A 25,245-nucleotide genomic window follows, 5' to 3' on the forward strand; every position below is an offset into this window, starting at 1 on the left:
TATTCGTTATAAAGTAGTTTTCAACTCTACAAGACTATTACCCAGCACTAAGAAGGAAACACTCCTGCCCTGGAACGGGATGTTATCAACCCTTCCATGGCGTTTTCAGTCCATGAGGGTAGCTTAATATTTTACTTGATCACTATAAGAAAAAAAGATGAGGAAAGGTACGAAATAGCTTCTGCGTGAGAAATGACTGGACAGACCATGACTTCGGGCTGCAAGAGAGGTTGCTGGGTGGGGGACAGTAAATATGACAGAAGCCTGTAAAATTATGAGTGAGAAAGGGGAGACTAATAGGGAACAAGTTCATCACCGTGTCTCTCAGTCTGAAAGCCAGAGGCACCAAGTGAAGTCACCACGCGGCAGCTCCCACACTAACCGGGGGACAGACGCCTCCGCACACAACTCCGGCTGCGGATGGCTCCCACAGATGACACCACAACCTCACATTTGCTCAAAGGCTGTCTCAAACATTTTTAGAGGAAAGAGAAAAGTCCGTCTAGAGTTACTAATCCTGAAGCCACCACCCTGGCTTAGGAGGACCCAAAGCTGCGCATCAGCCAGCAGCACAGGAGGGAAGTGCCGGCTCCTGTCCCTGCTCTTCCCAGGCACCCACCACTGGCAGCATCCTACAGGGACATTCCTTGGTTGGGCTAAATCATAAGTAGCCAGTTATTTTAAGCCAGAAAGTGAAGATGGCGTGAACTGGATGTAGTATGTGTTGGTTGTAGTTTTCCAACATGCTGTCATATCTCCTCTTCCTCAGTTATTGCCAAATTCATGATGTTGATGTGAAATTCCCAGAAGTACAGAGAAATTGTGGAAAAGCACATCTTTTAACAGATTCAGCAGTGTTATCGCTGGAGTTACGTATAATATCTCTAGAGATATGTCCAGATCTAAGTCCCTATACCCTGCCTGAAGGAAAAGAAAAAATTAGGCTAATTACATACCAGAACAGAAGATGACTGCACAGTAAGAGTGAGATAAAGTGGTGTTGCCTTAAGTTCTCTGAATTATCTGGTTAATCGCAAGTCACAGTCATTGGCATAACAAACACACAAACGCTTCTTCAAACTTGAAAGCTTTGGACTCCACCCGTGTTCATGGCTCAGCTTCACCAAACACAAACTCACCTTGAGCAGACTCAAATATTTATATAAAAGTATTCATGGAAACCCCTTTAAGAAAAAGAAACACACAAAATCACAACAACCCAAAACAAAACAACAAAACCACCACAAGAACACCTTGCAACAAACACACCACCAGAATAACTCCCGTGTTTTATACACACTAGAACTGCTCTGTTTTGCTCAAGTATTCATAGTGAGGCATCAAAAACATTTCCACCTGAGGAGCTACAGCTCAGTGAGGATTTTCCACTTGAGCTACCTACTTGGAGACTGCAATAGCATCATGCAATTCCTCTCCATGAGGCCCTTCGGAAAAGCAAAGTCATCTCTGAAATCTTTTGTTTGCCTGCCTTGACCCAGGGGCTCATGCAGGACGTCGGATACCTGCAGCCCCTTCCAAGGCACCTGGACCGCCAGCCCCCAAGAACACAAACAGCTCTGCTTTGTGTTAGACTTGCCCTAAGCAATGGCACTTACACAGAAATTGTCTGAAAGCAATTATTTCATGCACAAATACACTTTTTTTCTTTTTAGTGCCTCTTACCTGCTTATTTGGTGCTATTCCAGGCCTTTGGCTTTCCATCTGGAGAGGTGCAACTATCAGCACAGCATTTTGGCTGGCACTCATAATAGCTTTACTTCCTTCATATCTTGCAAATCTGAAAAAAAAAATCCCCAACCCAGACATTTGGAAAACATACTAGAAAGGCATTAGCTCCTAGGAAATAGCTTTCCTGCACTTGACAATGAAAACCCAAGTTTGTTCTCAACACTCTCAGAGGTGTACAACAGAGAGGTTGTGATGAAGCAGTCTCAGGTTTGTCAAAGAAAAAAAAAAAAGACATTTAAGCAAGACTCAACAAGAGGAGAGACTTCACACAGCCTCACATGACATTGCCACCCCTGCTTCAGCAGTCATCCAGCCAGCATTTTATACAGCTGTGGCAGCAAGAGGAGAGGGGCAGAGGGGTCCTGCCCACGCGGCCACCAGTGCTCCCCCACAGCTTCTCATTTAATCAAGCGCTGGTTCAGCTTGCAGAGCCACAAGGCTTTAGAAAGCGAGCTCCCCTACTAGCCTAGAACAAATGTAGTGACTTTGTTCACCCTGTAAAACATCAGTTTGGATCCCTCAGAACTAGGGCTGCCCTTCTTAAATTATCTTATAAAAATTTAAACAAGCCAGCACAAGGGGTAATGCTAGGATCAGAGCTTTCTACTGTTAAGTACATAAATATTTTACCTTGTTTTCCCAACTAATTGTTTCCTCCAGTTCTTCAAGTCCCTGCCCATAAGCCATTCCTATATTTGCCTTCTTCCCAGAGCCCTTTATCTTCAGCTTCCTTCCTCTGCAGAGGAGGAACACCACCATCCTCTGAGCCACATCCCACCCACACACCTAATGCTTAATTTATATCTGCTGACCTTCCCAGGCCTATGATTACTCCTTGATTACCTTCACTGCTGCCTCAACAGCTGTGTTTCCCTTCCTCAGGACAGTTAACTTGCGTTGCTCATAGAGGGGAATTAGCATCCGCTCCTGAAGTGGAACATCCATGTGTACTTGCACTGGGGAAATCTTTTTCTTATAGGCAAAAGGTATTTATAATCAGAATTTACTTTTAATGTCCGTTGAAACAATAAAAAGTAAAAGAAAGGAAGTCTACATGAAGAAACAGAGCACCGGTTTCCTTCAAAATAGCCTGCCCTGGTTTGACTGTAGGATGCCTACACGTATCATATACAGTTCTTCACGCCTCCCTGAAAACTTATTGTAGCTATTGCTCGGATGCTCATCAGCATTATTTATGGGATACATATGAAGATAAATACAGCAATATATTCTTGAAAGAATATAATTCTGATGAGATTGGGGAGATGCTAAAATATAGGAGCCTGGGGATTAACAGCCTGAACTAATATCACAATTGTCATCACATTAAAAGGATCTCAGGAGACTGGAATATTGATATAACTATGGTGTGAAATCAAAATCTTGTCATTTATAAAGGAAAAAAAAATGTTCCTGGCATGCAGACAACTAGTTATGCATGAGTGTAGCACATACAAACCACAATGTTAGAAAAGCCCCAAGAGATGCTATAATTCCCCAAATATAACTATTCAATATATTCAAATGAAAAAAAAATTATCACACTCCTCTATCAGTTATTTTCATAATTTTAGGGGCCTGTTATTCTGTCTATTTTTCCTTTGATATTCCTTATTTCTTATCATCACACATTTGTGGTAATTGAACCACATGAAAGACCTTAATATAAGCTAAAAAATGTCGTTGACTTGGCTGTGAGGGACAGTAAACAGCAGTCGTTCGCTACCACAAACTGCTTCATTATAATTATCTTTTAGCAAAGAGCTGAATTGTGAATGTTTTCATTTCTCTTAAAAAAGAACCATTAAGTTTTGCCTGCACAATCAATTCCTCAGACAGTCCACTAAGCAACATTAACAAAGCTACTTTGCCCAAAAACTCATTTTAATGCCATTTCACCAGCTCATAATTTCTAAAGAAAAGAACCAAGCAGGGAAACGAGCTGCTTGTTATCCCCCGTTGGTTTTGAGCGCAGGCAGCTGCCCGTGTGCTTATCAGCCTCCCAGGAACAAGGGCCAAGCCGCTCTGCCGTGGCTCGTGCCAGTTACTGGGAGGGTTTATGCCCCAGAGAAGGTTCCAGCCGAGTTGTCGTATCCTGTATGCAAGTTTTAAATACATTTAACGGAGCGCGTGCACCCCAACAAGCTGCGGTGCCCAACAGAGGGGACTGCGACTCCGGTCCCCTGCGGTTAATGGCCAAAGACACGTGTGCCCGCAGGTCGTACGCAGATGGGCTTCGTGCTGTGCGTACACAGTGACCATGTGAACTTAGATCATCTACCCTTGTAAAATAGGCACTTTGAGTACTTAAAGTTAGTTTTCATGCCACATCCAGTCCAATCTACATTAAAAATGCATTTCTTTGCTCGGCAGCTCACTCCACCGTTGTGTCCTGTAAATGCACGTTGACCCAGGAGTAGGAGTAAAGGTGTTATTTAGAGACGCCTCTGTCAGTGGTCCCTTTCTTTGGCTCTCCTAAGAGTTGTCAGGTTTACTCAGCGAGTAAAACACCCAAACAGACCTTCTATTTAGCAAGAAAATATTTAGTCTCTGACTAGATGAGATCATGGTTTGCGATAACAATTGCATTCTTTTTATTCCCATCCCAAAACAAAATCTGGATTGTAGCCCCGTGTATAAGCAGCACTCGCTGCTGCCAGGAGAGCCTGAGCGCGTCCCTGGGGGCTGCCACCTCCACCGCCCCACGGCTGCTGCCCGAGTCGGGGCCCATGTGCAGAGAACGGAGAAGAAATGCTAATGGCATAACAAGGAGAACACACCCTTGCAGATCCGTCTTTGGGAATTGTGTCTGGTGAGCACAACTTCACCACCCCCATTTTCTCTTGTTTCGTGAAGAACAGGACACAAAACCGAGCTGTAAGGTGGTTTTTGCTTTAGCTAACTAGGTTTCTCTTGCCTGTGGAAGGCAGAGGCTAACTGTCTTATAAATGTCATTACAAGGCAGGCAGGAAAATGCAGTGGCTTGGATACTCCTGGAAATGCCCCTTCTGAATAACTGTCTGAAAATACGAGTAATTTGAATAGAGATGGTAAATGGCAAATGTACCCTTTACATTTTTCCAGTCTTAATTATAACACAGACATGTAATCTGGATACTTATCTTAGAAAATGTGCATCTATAATGAATAGAGCTGACAAGTAAATGAAGAAAGTAAAGTAAGTGCTCATTTCTTCATGATTTGAAGGTAAAATAAGCAAATAGGTATTTTACCTGCTAATATTTAATGCAGCCTTAAAGCCTAATTATTCTGGTTGCCAACATCCTGAGTGAAATTAGTATTATATTAGCTATTTTATTTGTATTGTCTCGTCTTGGAAAGGAAAACTGATTTTGGAACTCTCTGATTTTTCCATAAGGAAGGCCCAGTGGAGCTGGGAAATGCCAAGGTCTATGGATGGAATAAAGTACTCCAGCTATTCTACCGCTCTCTCTTAGAAACACATCGTTCTAAGTGGAAATGCAAATACCGTACGCTCTTATTGAGGTTGTAATTAATGTATTTGGGAAAGGAACCAATGTAAATTATTTTTCGTAACAGTGAGCCTTTATATAAGGTTGGACTATTTAAAAGCATGCCCACTATGTAAGGGCAGAGAGGGAGATGTCAGGCCATATTTACGAACAGTCAAGGTTGAGTTGATTTTCATAAAACTCTTCAGTAACGGTTTCTAATTCTGACGCCCAGCTTAAGGGCCCAGGAGCTCAGGTCTTCTCAACGGCTAATAAAGCATCTTTAAAATTCAGGTGTGAGTTACGCTCTGCACCCTCGGGGGTGGGTCACTTTACCCATGCCCAGGCCCGAAGACGCTGGACAGATTGGTAAAAGCTTTAGTGGATTTGGTGTTTTGGATAGCTGTGGGTACGTAGCGCTGCCGCCCAGCTCCCAGCACACCGCGGCCATCCTGCAGAAAGCGGATCCTCTCGGCATGTCCCCCGGGACTCCGCACGCCCTCAACACCAGTCGCCCTCCTGGAGCCCACCAGATGAAGCTTTAGCTTCGTTTCAGTGGCATCCAACGCGCGTGCGCTGCGGTGGCTCCACGCCGGGTACCGGAGCATGGGAAGGGGGACGGGTGGGAGATGTGCAGCCAGAGGGTCTGGCTGTCCTGGCGTCAGCGTGTGCGCCGAGCACCGTCCGGCTGTCCCCGTCCCCAGCGCAGCCGCTGCCCCGCGTCCCCCTCGCTCCGGCACCTGAGCCCTGTGTGGTGGCGGGACATCGAGACCGGCAGCGTCGGGGTGGGAGAGGCCACCCAGAAATGGAAATCAAAGGAGCAGATGATGCTCAGTGGTACTCTTCATGTTGAAATATGTCATTAATATTAATAGAGTTATAATTTGATGAAATGTGTTTTTTGTGAGAAGGATTAAGTGTACCCTGATTCCATTGGCTCATTGCAACACAGCGAGGTTTAAAATTCTTGCCTTTGCAGGCAAAGGACGGTTCTCGTGCCTCCGTCCCTGCGGGAGCAGACGGCAAAGGCTGGGACGAGGGGCAGGCTGAGCCGGTGGAAGCTCCTCCAGTGTATCGCCTGCATGGGAGCACGCAGCCACGGCTCTCCAGAACTCCGGCATATACTCCCCAGGAGAGGAGAAATTAGTATTAAAAATTTCGTGCATCAGAAGGAGATGATTAATTTTCTTTGAACTAATTAATGAAATGAGATAATTTTCCACCTACTGATCCGGAGTCCAGCAAGATCAGCAAAAAACCGTGTATTGACTTTGGGGGATTTTGCGCCAGTGTCATTTTAAGGTTCACTTCAGCAGAATGATACATTTATATTGAGAAAGGGAGGTTATAGGATTTGCTAGGAACAAGATCATTTTTCAGAAAGAAGGATGTTTACCTACATTTTCTCTGCTGCTAAGGCAACTGAAAGGGAGCATTGTTGTTTTGTTTTTAATTAAAGTTTTTAGCATTCATCTCAGCCACCGTATTGACTTTTTAATATATGAATAAATATTAAAAAGCACATATATTTTATACTCCCTGCTCTGCATTTATTCACTGCAACTTACAGGATTCTTTCCAGTGAACTGAGTTATACATTTTCAGCAGCATCCTGCCACATCTTTAAAAAAAAAAAAAAGTAGGGCAGAAAAACCATCACATTAACCCACTGTGTCCCAAAATGAGTGTGTGTTCCGTTCAGAACAGACTTCATCATTAATAGGTTTCGTACCTATTTATAACGAGGAGGCTACAGCATTTCTGAAACATCCTGTAAACATTAATTCTCTGCATACTCCCACAGTGTTGCCAAGTATCATTTTCCTGCTTTCAAAATACGGGGACTGATTCCCAGACACAAATATCAGCGCTCAGATACCACAGTGATGGGCTCCAAGTCAACGCCGCCTTCGCCATTGACAGAGCTCAGAGCAGAGCGCCGGGATCCCAAGTGCCACAGGCTGGGGGTCTTCAGAGAAAAGAGAGGGGTTTTGTCAGAAAATGCCACTTGATCAAACCCAAATCAGTCTGGAGAAATTTTCTGGCTTTGAGACATCTTCCTCACGCTTGTCGGCAATTTGCCTGTTCACCTGAGCTCCGCGGGAGCGGGGTCTGACCCAGCCCTCCCAAAGCGCCGAGGTGCACCAAGGCACCCTGAACCCCTTTTAATTTTCACCCTGAGATACCCGAATATTTTCTGAGCTGACCCGTAATGCCTTTGAATAATTAGATGCAGACGAATAAACAGTGCAGCAGTTTCAATTTCCTAAGAAACAGGTTTTCTCTGAAAACAGCACACTTCGTGCTGGGCAAGGGCTAGAAGATACAGCTCTTGCTCGGCCGAGCTCGCCGTGCCACGGGAGAGCAGGTGAAGTGGGAAAATCCTCCTCCTGCCTGAGTGTGGACGTGGATAGATTTTGCTGCAGCTCGGCGTTAGCGCCTTGCAGAGCTGGGGCTGCGCGGTTGGGCATTAAAGGTGTGTGAGAGGACAGATACTGCACACAAGTGACTTGTATTAATAAGGTGATAAGCTGCAGAATAGAAAGCTGGATGGTCTTCGTGTTGAAAGGTTAATTAAACCAGCAAAGCTTACAGGCACTGCGCACGACAGAATTGCCACGGCTCTTTTCCCTTTAAATATTTTGCATACTAAATTAAACTTACTCCCCTCCCTGCACACACACAAATAAATAAATAAACGTAGTGAATCAAGTCAACCATAATTCCAATTAGTCCCAGCTGCTATTTCACCATCCTTTAAGGCCCTGTCTGCAGCACTCAGAAATGGGTTACACATGGCCTCATGCAAGGAGACATGAAATAATTGCTTCAATCTGAATGAAGAGTAACTAATTTTGTTCATGTATTATTCAGAATGACAGGGACATTACTGTAATAATTCCTGACTTGTTCAATATTCTCAAGAATGGTGGAGAAAAAAATGCACTTAGAGCCACACGAAGAGGCAGGAACTGCATCTCCAGGCTGAACCTCTCCCTTCCTCCCTATTTATTTTTAACAACATTTCCAAATCACACTTTAATGATACTACTTTTCACAGCTAAGATTCATTTTGACTGGAAGTATAAGGAGAGCTGTTCTTGAGCCAATGTGACCTGCTACCGATTTAGCAAAAATAGATGATGTCACTGGAAAGAAATGACTCTGTAATATTTCTTCTTTCACTGTTTTTCTCCTCAAAAAGAAAGAAAGAAAGAAAGAATGACTTTGAGTCAGTTAGCAATAAAATTAGTAAATGACTCTAAGAAAATCTGTTTGGAGAGGACATCTTTAGATGCTAATAAACAAATTTATTTGTTAGCTATTTATGGCTGTGGACATTGTAGCCTAACTTTAAAAAAATTGCATTATGATTTAATGAACTGGCAACAAGTTTAAAAAAAACAAGATGTTGTAAATTGTCATTATTTAATAAAGAAGAGAAAGAATAAAATCAGGGATAAAAATAAAAGGAAGACCAAAAGAGGGACAAGACATGAAAGATTACAGCAGGTGGACTTAGACACACATCTCTATGTCAGCGTTTTAATGGAAAGAAAAATGATAAAAATCTTAAATAAGTTTCCTTGTATAAGCTTCAAAAGTTGTACTGGTTTGAAATCTCTAGGTCACTGACCAAATGTTGGGGTTTTTTTCCTCTTTTTTTGTTCTCCCTGCATGAAAATTAATAGGAATGAGGAGCAAAGAATGAAAAGAAAGGCTAAAATTCCAGGTGTTATTACAAAAGGTAATGTTAAAAGAAGTATCTGGAACCGGTCTGTTTCTGATGAGAAATGCTATCATCTCAGGCGGTTGTGTGAACGTATACACGCACATCCGCACAGCGGATCGCAGCGCTGCCGGCCCGGGAGGGTTCCCCGGCTGTCGCTTCCCGGCTCGAGAAGTGGAGTGCGTGCAGAGAGAGCACGCCGAGCTGAGGACAAAAAGCCCAACCGAACGAGTTTCCAGCTAATCGATTTGAATATTTACTAATCGTTGGGGATACAGGGACCCTGAAAACCAGTCAGCACGTGACAGGCTGGTCAGAACTACCCAGCAGAAAACAGCTGAGCAAAACCAGAAAGATAAAGGCTGTTCCCTAAATATCAGTGTTATGCAAAAGTTTATAAGGCATCGGTAACCAGCTGAACAACAACACTTTTTTTTTTTTTTTTTAAAAGCACACATACGTGGGTTGGCAGATGCATGTCAGTGCCTGCACACATGTAGTGTCAGGTGCCGGTTTCCAGCGGTTCTCAGTGACTAATTACAGCCCTTGCAATCACCACAGTACTGTTATGATTCTTAAAAACAATAACATTTTGTTGACTGAACGCTGAAAACTTAATTTGCTTATCACATTGCTTTCAATAGTGAAACAATAAGGAGACTGAGGGTGACACAGGTTTTTTCCCCTGAGCAGTCAGATCATCCTTCAACAGAGAAAGGTCAAGAAACTCTGCTATAAGAGAACCCATGGCTCGTAAAACCTCATTCCCATCGGCAGAGCTTGCTCACACCAGCTCAGTCCTAAAAGTTCACCAAAAGTTCTCTATGGAAAATGTGCAAGCTGCAGGACGGCTAACTCGGCGGGATTAGATGGTGTCTCACGGACAGACCACCCAGCTGTGAAAACTTTCTGCAATTTCGTTTCTGATGCATTTCCCAGTCACAAGTATTTTACTGCAATTTAAGGGCTGAAGTAATATGCTAAAACAACATATTGTATTAAAACCAAAAGAAATTTATGTATCATATGAATTTTGGAAATACAGCTAAGGAAAACACAACCATGAAATTCATGATAAAATCTCACAAGTTGGCCATCCTGAGACTAAATGTGGATAAGTATCACGTTAGAAAACAGAGATGCCCCTTGCTGACAGAGCATTTTCAAGCTGGATGCGTTGTCCCTGTTTTCCCCCACGTTCCCAGCACAAAGTACTCCTCTCAGTGTGGCCTTCTACCGTGGTGCAGATCTGGTTTCTGCAAATACGGAGATTTCTCTTTCCTTGTTGAATGTATTACAGGATACCATAGGAAATGAAACTGTGTTGTCAAGTCACCTTCTTCTACTTATGCAATTTCTATCCTCTCAATTTTCAGAAATAACCAGTGATTTTAAGCGTTTCTGTGCTGGAGTACTTAGTGTTGGGTCTCACAGATGACTCTGTGAGATGCAGGAGCTTTGACCCTAATTTATTCTGGGTCTCACAAGCATCAGCTTAGCTAGGGCTCCCACCCACCACCCTGCTCCTGTCCCAGCCCCTCTCCTCCTCCTCCTCCTCCTGCACCAGTGCTTGACATGAGCGGAGCATGTGAGCCTGCCCATCCCATCCCATCTCATCCCTGCCCAACCTTGCCATCCCATTCCAGCCCAGCCCAGCCCAGCCCAGCCATCTCATCTCATCCCTGCCCAACCTTGCCATCCCATTCCATCCCATCCCCATCTCATTCCTGCCCAACCATCCCATCCCATCTCATCCCACCCCATCCCATCCCACCCCATCCCAACCCTCCCATCCCACCCCATCCCATCCCATCCCATCCCTGCCCATCCCATCCCTGCCCAACCCTCCCAGCCCAGCCCCGTACTTTCTCACTCCCACCCCCTCCTGCCCGTCCCACCAGTGCCTGCCATCCAGCAGATCCCAGGCAGCCTCCCATCACTCCAAGACCTCCGTTACTGATCCCAAACACCAGTCCAGCCCTCTGCCACCTCTGATATGCCCCAAGCACTAACTTGGGGCTGACCACAAACCTCCAAAGCAGCCAACCCCAACCTGGGACCAGCTGCTACTAAAACCTGACCATAGCATAGATCAGAGCTCAGCTCAAACTGCATTTTTCTGCACTTTATGCGTCCTGGAGCCAATCCATACTGCCTGTAATTTGGGATGACTGCTCAGTCCCAAATCTAACCCTTATGTAAGTGAGTATATACCAGTTGGCTGCAACCTCAAACGCGAGCTCGTGTTGGGTAAGGATTCAGCTATGCAGGACAGTCTGTAAAACGCTCCGAGTACAATAGGCAGTTTTGCTGTAGCGCTCACTGAAAACCAGCCAGACATTCTTCACAAATGTATATGCAATTATTCTCATGTTCCCTGGCCTTGCGTGAACCTCCGCAGCGTCCGCAGGGGAATGAGCCTCCCAGCACATCAGCGAGCCCTGCAGATGGGGTGTGGGCTCCCCGCTGCTGTGCCCGGGCATGGGGGTGACCTTCGTCCGCCCCACGACCACAGCATTCGGCTCGGGCTGACCACTGCAGGGAGCGGGGCAGTGGTGGGAAGAGGCATGAGAGGGTCTTTTTCCCCCAAAAGTACAACATAAATTTCATTTCTCATGATCACCATCAACAGGACTGCATAAATTGTGTCTGGGCTGGTTACATTTCCATGGCAGTGCTCAAGTGAGCATCACGATGCGGCTCTGAGCAGTCACCCCGTCTGTGATTACGCCCTTCAGCCCTCTGCTCGCTGGCTTTAGGAACATTAAGTTACATTTTGATCCGGGTACTATCACTGCTCATCTCGCCTTGTTTCCGCTCTCTGCTGCTGAGAACATTCTTACAGATTTGTCAGGTAAGGCTTTATTCCTTTAAAAATAAATTAGAAAAGCCATCTGGACTATTTTTTTTAAAAACCAACTCGAACTCCTCCAGCTGTTGTGTGACCTCATCCTTTATTAATTTCTGTAGACTCATATTTACCATTGAGATCAACCCTACAAGTGTATAATTTCCTGATATCTTTCCAGCTACTTTATTAAAGATTGGGGTTAGAGATTCGCTCCCCTTGAGTCCCTTGATAACCCTCCTTCTCTCACAGGAGTTGTTAAGGAGCAGATGATGCATCACAGGTTCCTTTATAGCAACAATAATTGTTCTGCTTCAGAAGCAACTGTGGTTTATATACCGCAGTTTTTCTGAAACTGTTTTTCTTCTTTCCCTTATTGCTAAGGAAGATATTGGCACCAAAATGTGATTTGAGAGCTCATGTTCTCTTATTTTCTCCCCTACCTGAAGCCAGTGCAGATGCTACGTTTGCGATGCCACTGCTGACATCTGTGTAACCGAATCCAGCCTTATAAACAGGAAGCAGAAGTGACAGCAGCCATCTCAATAGGTGCTTTTCTTCTGCTGAAACCATTATTTCAGACAGGATATATAAATCACACTGTCTCTGAAGTGTCCAGTTCCAAGTCTATGGCAATCCTCAGCTACATGGATATGCCCCAGCCCTTTGCCTCGCTGACAGCCTGGCTGCTTTCCCCGAGGCGTTTGGAGCTGCAATTCTCTGGTTTGGGGGAGGAAAAGGGAGGGCGGTCGTCATTACAAAAGACCATAAGATGATTTTTGTGTCTGTCAGCTAGGGCCGTCTCTTTCTGCAGAAGCAGCTGTTCATAAAGACCTCCGGTGTGGATACAGGTTCAGTACCCAAATCCCAAACAGGTTTTCCTGCCCCAGAAGTCTCACTGCATGCTCTGGATGTGCCAACAGCCTCCCGGGCCAGGCCACCAGCCAGGGCATCCTTCAGGGAGCCTTGTTTATTCAGTGCTTGCTCTGTTTAATTAAGGCCACTGATCTCCCATCTTTGATCTCATAGCTGGTATTTTCCATGGTAGGTGTCAGAACGCAGCACTCAAAAGCCTGGGGCAAAGGGGACTCTCCAGCCACTTCACGATCCTTTGCTATAGGCAACATCACCCTCTGAAGCAAAGATAAAAGGTGGGAGCAGCCTCAGTGCCTCTGCTCTGCTGCCGAAGCAGCGCTGAGCTCACCCTGGATGCGGGTGGCCCCGTGGGTGAATGGCACAGGCTGGCTCGGAGGCAGCGGCCACTTCCCGTTCCCAGTGGGACGCTGGCAGCTAAAAAATGCAGAAATGGACAGGAATGAAGAAAAAAAAACCCTGTGTGAAATACATAAGATTTGAATCAAGGTGAGAAGCCTTATTATTCATAACACTTGGGATTTACAGCCCACTCATGATCAAATGTCTTGTCTCTGTAACTCCCCATCTTCTCTGCAGCAGTGGCAGGAGACCGCTCAGTAGCCCAGGGCAGATCTTAAAATGCCAGTATAATGACATGATGTGCTAGTTGTGTAATTTATCTTTATTAAATTTTTCTTCATATAAATACAATTTATGTTCACACAGGTCCTCAAATAACTGCACAAATGGTAACGTACCAGAAATGTTAACATTTCCTTACTTCTGGCTTGCAAAGGAAGGAGAGGAGAAGCTGCCTCGTCCAGGAAGGCCACACAACAGCCCAGGACGAGAAGTCATCGAGAAAAGGGGCTGGAGCGTTAGTGCATGGTGGGCAGAGCGAGGGGGAGCATGGTAGCACTGAAACTGGAGGTTGGCAAATGGTTTTGTTTTCATTGCATTTCAACACCTGGAGCTTTAAAGGGATTTTTTTTTGGTTGGGTTTTTTTTTTTTGGTTCAATTTTCTGAGTGCATCACTAGAAGTTTTAGGGAGAGGACATCCTCCTCCTCCTCCTCCAAGGCGGGGGATGCCAGCCTACGTCTACAGCCAGGAACCGCAGAGCCTGAGCGAGATGGGCTGTGGGAAAGCATCGCTTATCCCAGACAACCCGACGTGAGAAATGGGTAAGGACGGCCTCACCGTCGGAGCAGCTCCCAGGAGGCGTATGTGAGCCGGCTCGCACCCCGGACAAAGAGCCTTTCTCTGGGTCCCTGCTCAGCACGGCCGGGAAAGGGAGATAATGGGCAGCATTTGTTCCAGCTCTACTGGAAACACAGAGATTGTATTTAACATATCAGCGGGCATAAAGTAAATGAGTGATTTATAAATATTTGCATCCTATAATTGTCTTTAGGAAAGATCAGCTGGGTTAAATCGCACTGGGGCCATTTTTCCGTGAGGAACAGCAGAATTGTTAACAAGTTTCATTTCCACCACTCAAGCGGCTAATGTGCAATCTCTTAGTCTGATCACACTTCTGCTTCAAAATGGCACTTCACGAGGGAGCACCTCTAATCGGACATGTTCTTTCAACATTTTGTATGGGAAATGACTTTCCAGACTAGCTGAAGGTTGCTGGGATGACTCTTCATGTTACGAGACGGTACTCCTGAGTGATGGCAAGCAGCGGGCACGGCTCTTCACGGGGAAGGGAAAAGCCAACAGCTGGAAATCAATGTGGACTCGGCGGCTAATCTGCAAACTCTTTCTGGGAACAGTAAAGGCAGCTGAATGGGTCTGGGTCAGACCTTTGAAGGTCTTAATGGTTTTCAATAAATTGCTGTTACCTGGTAAAGCTACATGGTGGCTGGTGTTTAAGGGTTAATTCTGAGTTTAATGACTCCATTCCAAGCAGGTACTGAGGCCAGTCTACGGAGGGCACTGCTGAAGGTAACACAGCATGATGTTGCATTTCTCCTGGCTGGGAAGAGATGAGCCCCTGAGCCTTTCCTGAAGAGAAAAGATAGTGACTTATGGACATGATCAAATATTTAAATCTTCTTCTGTAGCTGTCCTCTTTCTGCTAGGAGGTACTCTTTCAACATTTCAACCGCGTTGTAGAGGGCTGCATATGAAGAAAAGAAGCAAAAGACTGGGGAAAAGGTGAGGACAAGGTAACCCTGTAGGTGACATTAACCCAATGAACCATTTTTGCATTCGGATTCCAAAGTCAGATGAGCTCCAGCCCAACCCCAGACTCCTGGCCTTCAGAGAGCTTGGGCGCAAATGCTGTGGCTTGGGCTCAGGATCAGTTCAAAAGTCCTTTTTATATGAAATTAATAACCTCCAGAGTTTTGCCAGTTCTGAGTGGTAGATACTGCAGCACACACTCCGTACCGGCCCACGGCTGCGTCATCAGGTAAGAAACTTTGAAGGACGGCAGTGGATGGGAGAAAAAGCTGTCATGCTAAAAGACCTTTCCTATACTGGCACTATAACCTTATAACTATATAATTCTGGAAAGAGGCCATAAGTAATACAGTATTTGCTAATGTGATAACAAAATAAGAGGAAAAACTGCACTCTTCAGTCAGAGAATGAACAAAATCTGTTTCTTTTCAATAAGCAATAGGGAAAAAAATCTTTATTCTAAGAAATGTTAACTGCCCTCACTCCTGCATGCTGAGGATCACCATTTTCATCACCTTCATATATTATGAGCATATTTAATTAATCCAGAACTTCACAGCTGAGGGATAAAGCCTGGTCCCAGTGAAGCCAGTGGTCTTTTGGCCTCATCTCCAACGCAGACAGGGCTTCGTGCTAAATACTGTGTTCCAACTCTGCAAATCTTTGGCTTGGGCAGAGAATTCTGTTGTTGATATGACTGTGGAAACACAATGTGGAGTAGGGGATGAAATACCAAGGGAAGATTGGAGGATTTTAATAATGCCTATTTTTATATCTACTAGATGCCAACCATCTGAGCTAATAGAATATAATTGGAAGACTAGATTTAGTCATTTTCTTTATTATTAGGTCTTGATGTACTTCTGTCAACTCCAAAATACTCATTACATGTAATTAGGAAGAAGATTAGAGTGCTGTTAAGATGCAGAATAATGATGCAGCTCAACAAGGGCCAGTGGAAAAAACAACCCACTTAGGAAAATGTCTCAAAAGTGCTGAGCAGAAGAGGGCATTTAAAAAAAATGATAAAGATGAGAGCTGGTGCTAAATAATGAAGATGAGACTTTGAAGTGGGAAAGAGTTGATATGCAGAATCAAAGCATTTGATGACTATACCTCCCTCTAAAATGAATCCCTCGTGTTTATTTGGATGGCTGAAGTACCATTAGTAAGATAATTCCCTAAGAACCACCCTCGGTGTCTTTTTCATAAACTCCCACCCCAAATAGCATAATTAATTTCACAGTTGTATAGAAGAATAATAAGAAAAAATTCATCCTTTGGGAGGTAGGTGGTAATTTCTATCTGATAGAAATTGTGATTAGACACAGCATATAAAATTTTCTGATAATTTATTCACCAGAAGTTGCCATATTATACCTACCAGAGGGCTGGTGATATGAAACTTAACAAGCTGATATTTCACTCTGATTTCTTCGAGCATGGTCCAATTTATTAAATCAAAGTTCTAGATTAGCTTTAATATGAACTAAGATTTTTATATTTCAGAGTAATGTATGTCAGAATGCACGAAACAGATAATGGGACAGCTAACAGTAATTAAGCTGCATGCAGCGCTGAAAGACAGATTAAGAAGAAAAAGAAGAAAATTTCTGAAATTTCTGAAAATTTCTGTCGAACTAGGGGATAAAAGACAAGAAAAGAGAGCAGGCCTGTGTCCGTGACACCGTACAAAGCTGTGCACCACGAGGCATGACCAGTATTGGGAATCTATTTCTGGTTCTGTCAACTCCCCATATGACATCAGATGAATTATTTCAGGACAGAATTGCTTTTCCAATAGATACGTATTAAATAGCAAAAGAGCTGTTAAAATGCAATAACCGCTTCCCATCTCGCCCCGGCCGATGCCTCACGGGGCCCCACCATCGCAGCAGAGCATCCCGGTGCTGGTGCCACGGCCATCTCCGATGGGTGCACTTTGCCCACGATGGTCTGCTGCCCCCGGCGCGCTCCTCACAGGCTCTGCACAGGTCTTGTGTTTAGTTTGTTATTGCGTCTTTTTGGGTTTTTTGTTAGTTTGGGGTTTTTTTGCGCAGCCCCTGGCTTTGCTCAGTCCCTCACTGCCCCTCGGCAGAGCTGGAGCGAGGGGGGAAGGAGGGACAGCGCGGCTGGAGCAGCGTGTGCCGCACAGAGGTGCAGGGGATGGATCTCCCACGGGTGGGGGATGCTGGGGGTGTTGGGGGTGGCACCCACGGGTGGCACCCGTGGGCAGGGGAGTGTCTGACTCCCACCCGGGGGCTTTCCTTTTCAGAGGTGGGGATGGGAAGGCTGCAGGTAGCGCAGCGTGGTCTCAAGCGAGCCTCAGAAGATAAAGAGCCCGTGTCCATGACTGCTAAGCTGTGCGGGGGGCCGGGGGCTTGGGAGAGAGCAGGGAGTTGAGGTTTCCTCAGGACACCTCCCTTCCAAAATGCTCCTGCGCCAGGTCTGCCAGTGCAATGGGGGAAGCCCCGCGGGAGGCAGCGGGTCCTGCAGAGCGGGGGCAGCCCCCGCAGCGACAGCCGGGCTGAGCTTCTTCCAGCCTCGCCGCTCCCCGCACGGCTGAGCGAGTAACAGCAAGAGATGGGGCAAAGGGAACCCTCTCTCCTAGCAGAGACACAGCGTGACGGCCAAGGGACCGGCATGTCCTTTGCCTGCCTTCCTCAAGTCTGCGGAAGAGCAGGTGCCACCGGAATCCCTGCCTGCAGCTGGAAAGGCAGAAACACGCGGGCCTTGCAGCGGCTGCACGGGGGGAGCAAAGTGTGATGGTATAGATGAGGATCACCACATCAGGGCTGGGAATGGAACAAAATGCAGGCACTTAACCCAAAAACAGCACTGGTGGGGCAGCGGTTCCTTCGAGCCGGGGCGGTGGTGCCCGTGGTGCATGCCAGCAGCGCTGCCCGCTCCCCAAGTGCCGACACGCAGCCAGCGCTGCCCGCACGGAGCACGGTGCCGCGGTCTGGGACCGCACGGTGTTCGGGTGGTTACTGCTGCAGCCCAATCAATCTCCTCTGCTTGTTTATAAGTATCTGTGACTCACAGACGTTTTTCCTGCTCCTTAATTGCCAGTTTCCTGAGAAACCATTGCAGCCAGCCAATCGGCTGCAGAATTATGACTTAGTGACTAGATACAATTGGGAAAAATAAATACAGCATTATTGGTAAATTGAACAGCGCTAAGTACATCACGTATTTATAAACAACACATACATCTGCAGAAACCAAGAACCCCCTTGCCTTGCTAAAGGAGGTCTCTGAAGGTCTTACTCTGAGAAGCAGTGCCCACTCCCCTCTGCCTCTCTACCTGTCTGTGTGATGAAGGATGCGCGCAGCGGGCAGGTCAGTGGCCCGTTCCTGGGGACTGCACGCTCCCTGCGAGCTGTGACAGGGTGCACAGCACCGGCAGCTCGTTCGGACTGGCACTGCCACCCGTGTAAGCCCTGAGGAGCCAGGGAGGTGATCTGGCTGAGGATCACCTCTCCTGCCCGGGGTGCCTGTCCAGCCAGAGACCATCCTGCCCGGGTCACCTCCCGGGTGTGCAGAAGGGAGGGGACGGGGGGGCAGGGGACGGGGTTAGCGCAGTGACTGGTGCAGCAGGAGGGATGCTGGGGGCCAAGGCTTCACGCCAGTTGCTGAATCTCTGGGTTTTGATCTCCACATCCCTAAAATGGGACCAATAATGCAAGGATCTGCCAAACTGGGCACCAGGGCAGTACCACCCTTTTGGCCAGGGCTTTGCTTGTGGATGAGGGCATTGTGTGCGCTACGGCTCGCCGGAAGGAAAGACCCACAGCCCGTCCCAGGACAGAGCCTGCGGCTGGGGCAGATGCTGCAGCCAAGGGTGGGCTGAGGAGGGTGAACCTCCCGCCTCGCCCCGGCTTCGCTCGCTCCGCTCCCCCTCCCTGCTCCCCGCTGCACAGCGGGGGCACGGGGGGGCACCCAGCGCAGCAGGCAGGGAAGGGCAGGGCGGCTGTCCCACCAGCTCGGCCGTCTTATCTGGCTCTCCCCTATGTTTCTTAATCTTGATTTGAATCCTGTGTCTCCTAAATCATGCTGGCTTCCTAGGATCCCTTATGGATTGGCAGAGTAATTTTAATAAAGAAATTTAAATCCTGGGAGAAACCACGATATAGTGTTATTGTTATTATTTGTATTATTCAGCATTGTTATAAAAGTGATGCATAAGATCTAAATAAAAGAGAGAAGACAATCTCTGCCTGCAGCATTAGTCACTGCTCAATTACAGCTTCATTCAAAGCCATTAATTGGTAGAAAGAAATAAGCCTGTGAAGTCACTCTAGCACAGCATGCTATTTCCTTTATTCTTTTAATACATGATTATGTTTGGGAAGCTTGAAAGTCTTTTTTAGCAATCATTTGGTAAAGCCACTCTAATAGTTGTTAAAAGGTTAGGAAACACAATGCTGGTTAATTTTGGATGAGATCATAGGGAAGTAGGGGAAAGGATATAAAAAATGTAATGGCATAAAAGAAAATGATAAGTTGGAGGAGTACAGCACCTAAACAACTGCATGATACGTTCGGTGATTCAGCCAGGCAGGCAAGGTAATTGGAGAGTTGTGTACTGATAAGTTTTCTCCACAGAGTACTAGCAGCAAATGTACCCACGTCCTCGCTCCCCGCAGCTGGATGTCAGAACTGCCTGTCTGCAGACCTCAGACTGCGAGCACCTTTGGTACTTCAATTATTGAACACGATGATAGTGGGCAGCATGAATCCTCTGCTCCTTCTCCCAGCACTCGAATCAGATTCAAACCCTCCCACCCTCCTCCTGCTGCCGGCACAGCTGGGAAACTGAGGCAGGCGGCCCAGGGGCTGGCTCGAGGCCAGGCATGTGGGATTACTGTCGCCCCGCAGGGAGCATCATTCTGTTGGTGTGCTGAGTGGAGATGGGCGTTTGTGGGGACTGGGCACCCCGAGTAATACCAGACAGTCCCTGCGCGTCTTGTGCTGGCAAAGCTAACAGCGACGCTGACGGGGTGAAGATGAGGAGCTGGGGCATCAGCTCTTCTGCCCTGGAGCTGGAAGTCCCTCTCTGTTTGGAGGATAACTCTTATCAGTTGTCTAAAATTCGCATATCTACTTCAAATGCTCTGAAAATCTGTGCGTTTCAGCTGGGTACGAAGCAGACTGGAAGTCCTGGACTTGGAATAATTTCAGCTAAGGGTCTTGGAAATAAGGAGTTCAGGTTTTTCTTCCCCCAAACCAAATACATCATTTTTCTGCAAGATGACACTTAATCTTTGTTTTTGCCCTCAGACCTAGAACTCAAACCGTGGTTCTGATCAAGATCAAAATAATTTCAGCTGGCCAACACTCACCATTTGACATTCCACCTGTTTGAAGCAAAATTGGAAATGGTATTTATGATGAAGATTAGCTCATGGCCATTAAGTGGTCTGGGCTGAAGATGGATATTTGCTGTCAAAGTGGTGGTGGTGATTTATCTCAGCTGAATGTTTCCCGGCTATATGAAGTTACTGCCACAGAGCTCTTCTGGCAGAAGAAATCTGTTAATGTTCCTGAGCTGCATTTTTGCAAAGCTGAAGAACTGACCCAATAATGCTTTTGTAAAGCCAAAAGGGGCGATCTTGCATTTTCCCTTTCTCAGACTGAGTTGTCAGAATTACTTGGTACTGCAGCAATATCAAACAGTGGGGGGAAAAAGGAAAGGGAAAGGGAAAGAAGGGAAAGGGAAAGGGAAAGAAGGGAAAGGGAGAAGGAAAGGGAGAGGGAGAGGGAGAGGGAGAGGGAGAGGGAGAGGGAGAGGGAGAGGGAAGGGAAGGGAAGGGAAGGGAAGGGAAGGGAAGGGAAGGGAAGGGAAGGGAAGGGAAGGGAAGGGAAGGGAAGGGAAGGGAAGGGAAGGGAAGGGAAGGAAAAAGAAAAGACATTCATAGAGTCATAGAATCATTTAGGTTGGAAAAGACCTTTAAGATCACACAGTCCAACCGTTAACCCAGCACTGCCAAGCCCACCACTAAACCATGTCCCCAAGCACCACATCTACACATCTTTTAAATACCCCCAGGGATGGTGACTCCACCACTTCCCTGGGCAGCCTGTTCCAGGGCTTGACAACACTTTTGGTGAAGATTTTTTTTCTAAGATCCAATCTAAACCTCCCCTGGCACAATTTGAGGCCATTTCCTCTTGCCCTATCGCTTGTTACTTGGCAGAAGAGACCGACCCCCACCTGGCTACAACCTCCTTTCAGGTTGACGTAGAGAGCCATCAGGTCACCCCTCAGCCTCCTCTTCTCCAGGCTCAACACCCCCCGTTCCCTCAGCCACTGCAAGCTGCCCTGCAAGTGACTGCAGTGAGGGAAAAGCAGACCATCCGTGCTGGATCAGCCCACACGGTCATCTCTTCCAGGATCTTCCCTCTACTGCGAGCAGCAGCAGATAGTGGATGCTCAGACAGCAGCACTAAACATTTTCCCTGGACATGCTCCTGATTTCTAGCACTCAGGAGCAGAAGGAGTTGGGGACCAGAAACGGTTACCTCTTTCATAATCCTCCAGAGTCACCATGTTTAGCATGTGTGTGATGGAAAAAAGGAATAATAAGCCTCTTCATTGCCCAGACTTTCCCTCTCCACTATAAGTCTGTCCTTGTGGGCAGGGAGTCAGAAACAGGCATGACACAAGCAGCATCAGGAGCAGAGATGATGCTGAGATAAGGCTTGGAGAAGGACATGTCCTGCTACAGACCCTCTGCCAGTGCTGGCGAGGAGGGAGATGAGAACCACCACCGAGATGAATGGTCCTATTCATACCTCGCGGCGTTGCTGTTTCAAGGAATATTCATCTTGTCTTTCAGATGAAATCACCTTATTGGGGTGGATGGATTTCTTCACACTTCTCTTAAAAGCCATTTCTGTTTGAGTGTCTGATTTCCCACATACCAGACCATTGGCAGTGCTATTGCAGATTCCCACGGGAGAAGGACATCATGGGAATAAGTTATTGATCACATCATTTAGATCATTTGTGCAAGAGATTTCCAAAAGAGAGACTGTTCCCTTCTTTTCCACAGCAGCATTTTTAAAAATTTCCTACTGCATTTCTCTTTCTGAATAAACCAGACCAAGCTGCCTCAAGAGGGTTTTGCCATCTTTTCATTTACTCCAGCATAGAAATCTTTTATCTTCTATGAAGAAAAAATATTGAAGCAGCTCAGCAAAGTGCTGAGCAGACAGGCACAAACCTAAAGATGGATATACAAGTTCAAACCTTTCAAACCCAGGAAATAAATCAAGATTACAACAGTCCCAAAACATCAGAAAACCTCAAACTTATGAAAACCAGAATATCATAAGTTAAGATATTTCTAGCTCAAATCTCTGGAAACCATGAAATGTGTTTCATATTGCATATAGGCGAGCAACAGCAGCCCGTCTCCCAGAGACTGCTGGCTGCCTTCAGCCCTGGTCCCAAAGGGCAGAGGTGGGACACGGGCAGACGAGCAGGGAGAAGGCGCGGCGTGATGGTCAGGGAACTTGCTATGCCCGTATCAAACCTCACAGAAAAGCCAGGGAATCTACACCTGAAGATTAACTGCTCCAAGGGCCAACACCGACATCTTAAAAAGCAGAGAGGATAGCGTGGCATTCCCAGGATAAGGCCTGGACCCACCATTCTTTCCATAACTTGCAGATACAGGCATGCTCTGCATGCAACATGAGCACGTTGAGTCCCGGTCACGATGCCTGCCGGGTTTTACTGTGCCAGCTAGGGAGGTAACGATGGCAGGTACGTGCAAAGCCGGATCTAGCAGCCTGGCTAATGGCTGGGTGCTGTGCATCGCCACGTGCATCATCTGACGTGTCATCCCGCATCAGCTGTAGGGTCCCCTTCCAGCCCCCCCGCTCCTGGAGGAGCCCACGTCTACGCCAGGGTTACGTCCTCTGCTCAGATAGGGCTCAGCTTCGCTGTGGCAGGACGGCTCCAAGATTTTGATGTAAAATTAGGTACGGAGCTTACTCTGTACTGAAACACACACCTCCACTCCTGGAAAATTTTGTTGAAGAGGATATTAAAACCATCTCTTCCAATTCTGTTCAGGGAATCTCTAACCAGTATGTCACTAAGGTCACGTAATAATAATCAGATGTTTCAACTTGGCCTAGATAAATTAGCTGTGGGACAGCAGCCAGTCTGCTTTCCTTCATGTAAGTTAGATGCCGACTGGTAATGAAGAATGATGATAAAAACCAAATCTCTTCAGTTTTATCTAAATGTTAAAATTAGGAACCAAACCAAAAGACATGTTCTTGGGCAAAGTCTTATTGACTTAGTTTAGGTTTGGTTACAGAGGTTGGAATAAAACGCATGCAGATATTTACTTAACATAAAATTGTGTTCAGTAATGTCAAGGAAGAAACCCCTGCAGCCACGTTTTCCTAACGCCTCTCCCAAGTCCTCAGCACTGTGCCACAAACCTCAGCCAGACCAAGTACGAGGGCGACCTGTGCCTGCACGCCTCGACTCACGTGCGCGATCGATTTGGCCTTTCAGGTCCTAACGCTGTAAGTGAGAGCTGTTCTGCAGTGAGATGGAGACACAGACTCAGTACGGAGCAGGTCGGTGTTTACAGTGAAACTGAAGTCTCTGAAACTTTAGTTGCAGAACTGAGTGTACGTGATATAATTTTTTTTTTTTTTTTTTCAAATTTCCTTCTGATTACTACAAGCCATGCGCAGGCTGGAGGGATGTGCATCCTCAGTGAGAGTCATCCTGCATAGGTCATCATTTCTCCTGCAACGTATTTCCTATCACTCCTGTGACCTTCCTCAGCACCTAGACACGAGTAGTTAAAGGCTCACTAAGCAACAAAGCCTTGCTGAAGAACTGAGAGGAAATTGAGAAGAATGAGTTGTGGAAACAACATTCTGAAAGATCTTGAAAAGAAACTCCATTAAAGCAATCGTAGTATTTTTCATGGATGCCTAAGCCTGTAGCCACATAATAATTATAACGACATATACTGGTAATCAGTTGCTCAGTGAAAGTATACCAAAATTTGTGTTAATCTCATTATTTGATTGCCTTCTCTATTTAGACTTACATTAAATATAAACAAACAAATGGAAAAGAATCATTGTGAAATTCTAACCTTAGTATAAACTAATTTGAGCAGTTCAGGTGCACCGGCCACTTTGAACTGTGTTTTACACTTTCTATAGATGAGGAGAGTAAAGGGTTATATTCAGAATAACTGTTTAATGAACATAGTAATTTCCATAACTGTGCCTCTGTTCCATTACCACACTAACTGCTCCCCATTGCTCAATAGCATTTCCTTAGCCTTTTCAAAGGGTACTCCATTTAAATTAACTTTAAAAACCTATTTCTTTTCACACTTCTCACATCATTTTATATTAACCTGTCTTGTGCAGATGGAATACGAAGTAATTTAACTTTGCCATCAAAGGATGGACAATAGCTGTCATTGCTGATGCCACGGGAGAGTATTATGGGCTTTGCTTATGGCAAAGGTTTGCAAATATTGTATGTGGTAGCGGTCTGCTCAAACCTGAGACTAATCATTTGACAAAGTTCAGCTAATTGCATTGATTAGCTCTGCATTGACCAGCCAGCTATTAGTCAATTGTTTGTATCTCTCTCCTGAAGCATCTTTTGGATTTTGGAGATGCTAATACATACTCAGAGCCGTACGAAGCTTCTTTCATTTGACTTTTACCCAGGCTCGCTCCCAGTGCTTTCCATTGCAGAAAGCAATTTTACTGTAGAAGATTTTTAATTGCCGTAAAGATTCTGGTAATGCCTCAGTTTGATTATTTTAGCAAACATCATTGTTTAGTAGATGTACATTAATATTATTTATTACTCTTTAAGTGAACCCTGAAGGACCTGAATCTATTCTTCTGTTACTTCTGCATAGGGCAGCCTCCAAGATTTGATCCTCGTGTACAAACATTGACATGAAGTGCATGCAGAATCTGGCTCTACGTTTAAATTACAGCTTGCAACAAAAACTGTCTTTTGGCATTTTGAGGACTGGAGAGAGCAGCAGTTTTAAATAATCATCCATCACATAGGAAAACATTCAGCTGTAAATCTGAAGTAGAAACCTTAAGGCATGAAGCTGCACAAACATTTTGGCTGAAATCCACCATTAGGATTGTCAGAGTAAATATTAAAAAGAGTTTTGTATTCAGCTAAAATATCTGTTTACAGATTTCTTTTGCTGAAGTCGCATATTGTACAATGAAATGAGATCTCCAAAAACATTTTTGTTCTAATAACTTTATAAACTCTGCTATATATTTTATGGAATTTGAGTGTATGAGGAGTTGGACCAGAACTACTTCTGCAGGAGATTATTGGGAGAAAACATTACCATATGTCAGTAGAAC

Source organism: Balearica regulorum, chromosome 14 (assembly GCF_011004875.1).
Source record: "Balearica regulorum gibbericeps isolate bBalReg1 chromosome 14, bBalReg1.pri, whole genome shotgun sequence".
NCBI lineage: Eukaryota > Metazoa > Chordata > Aves > Gruiformes > Gruidae > Balearica > Balearica regulorum.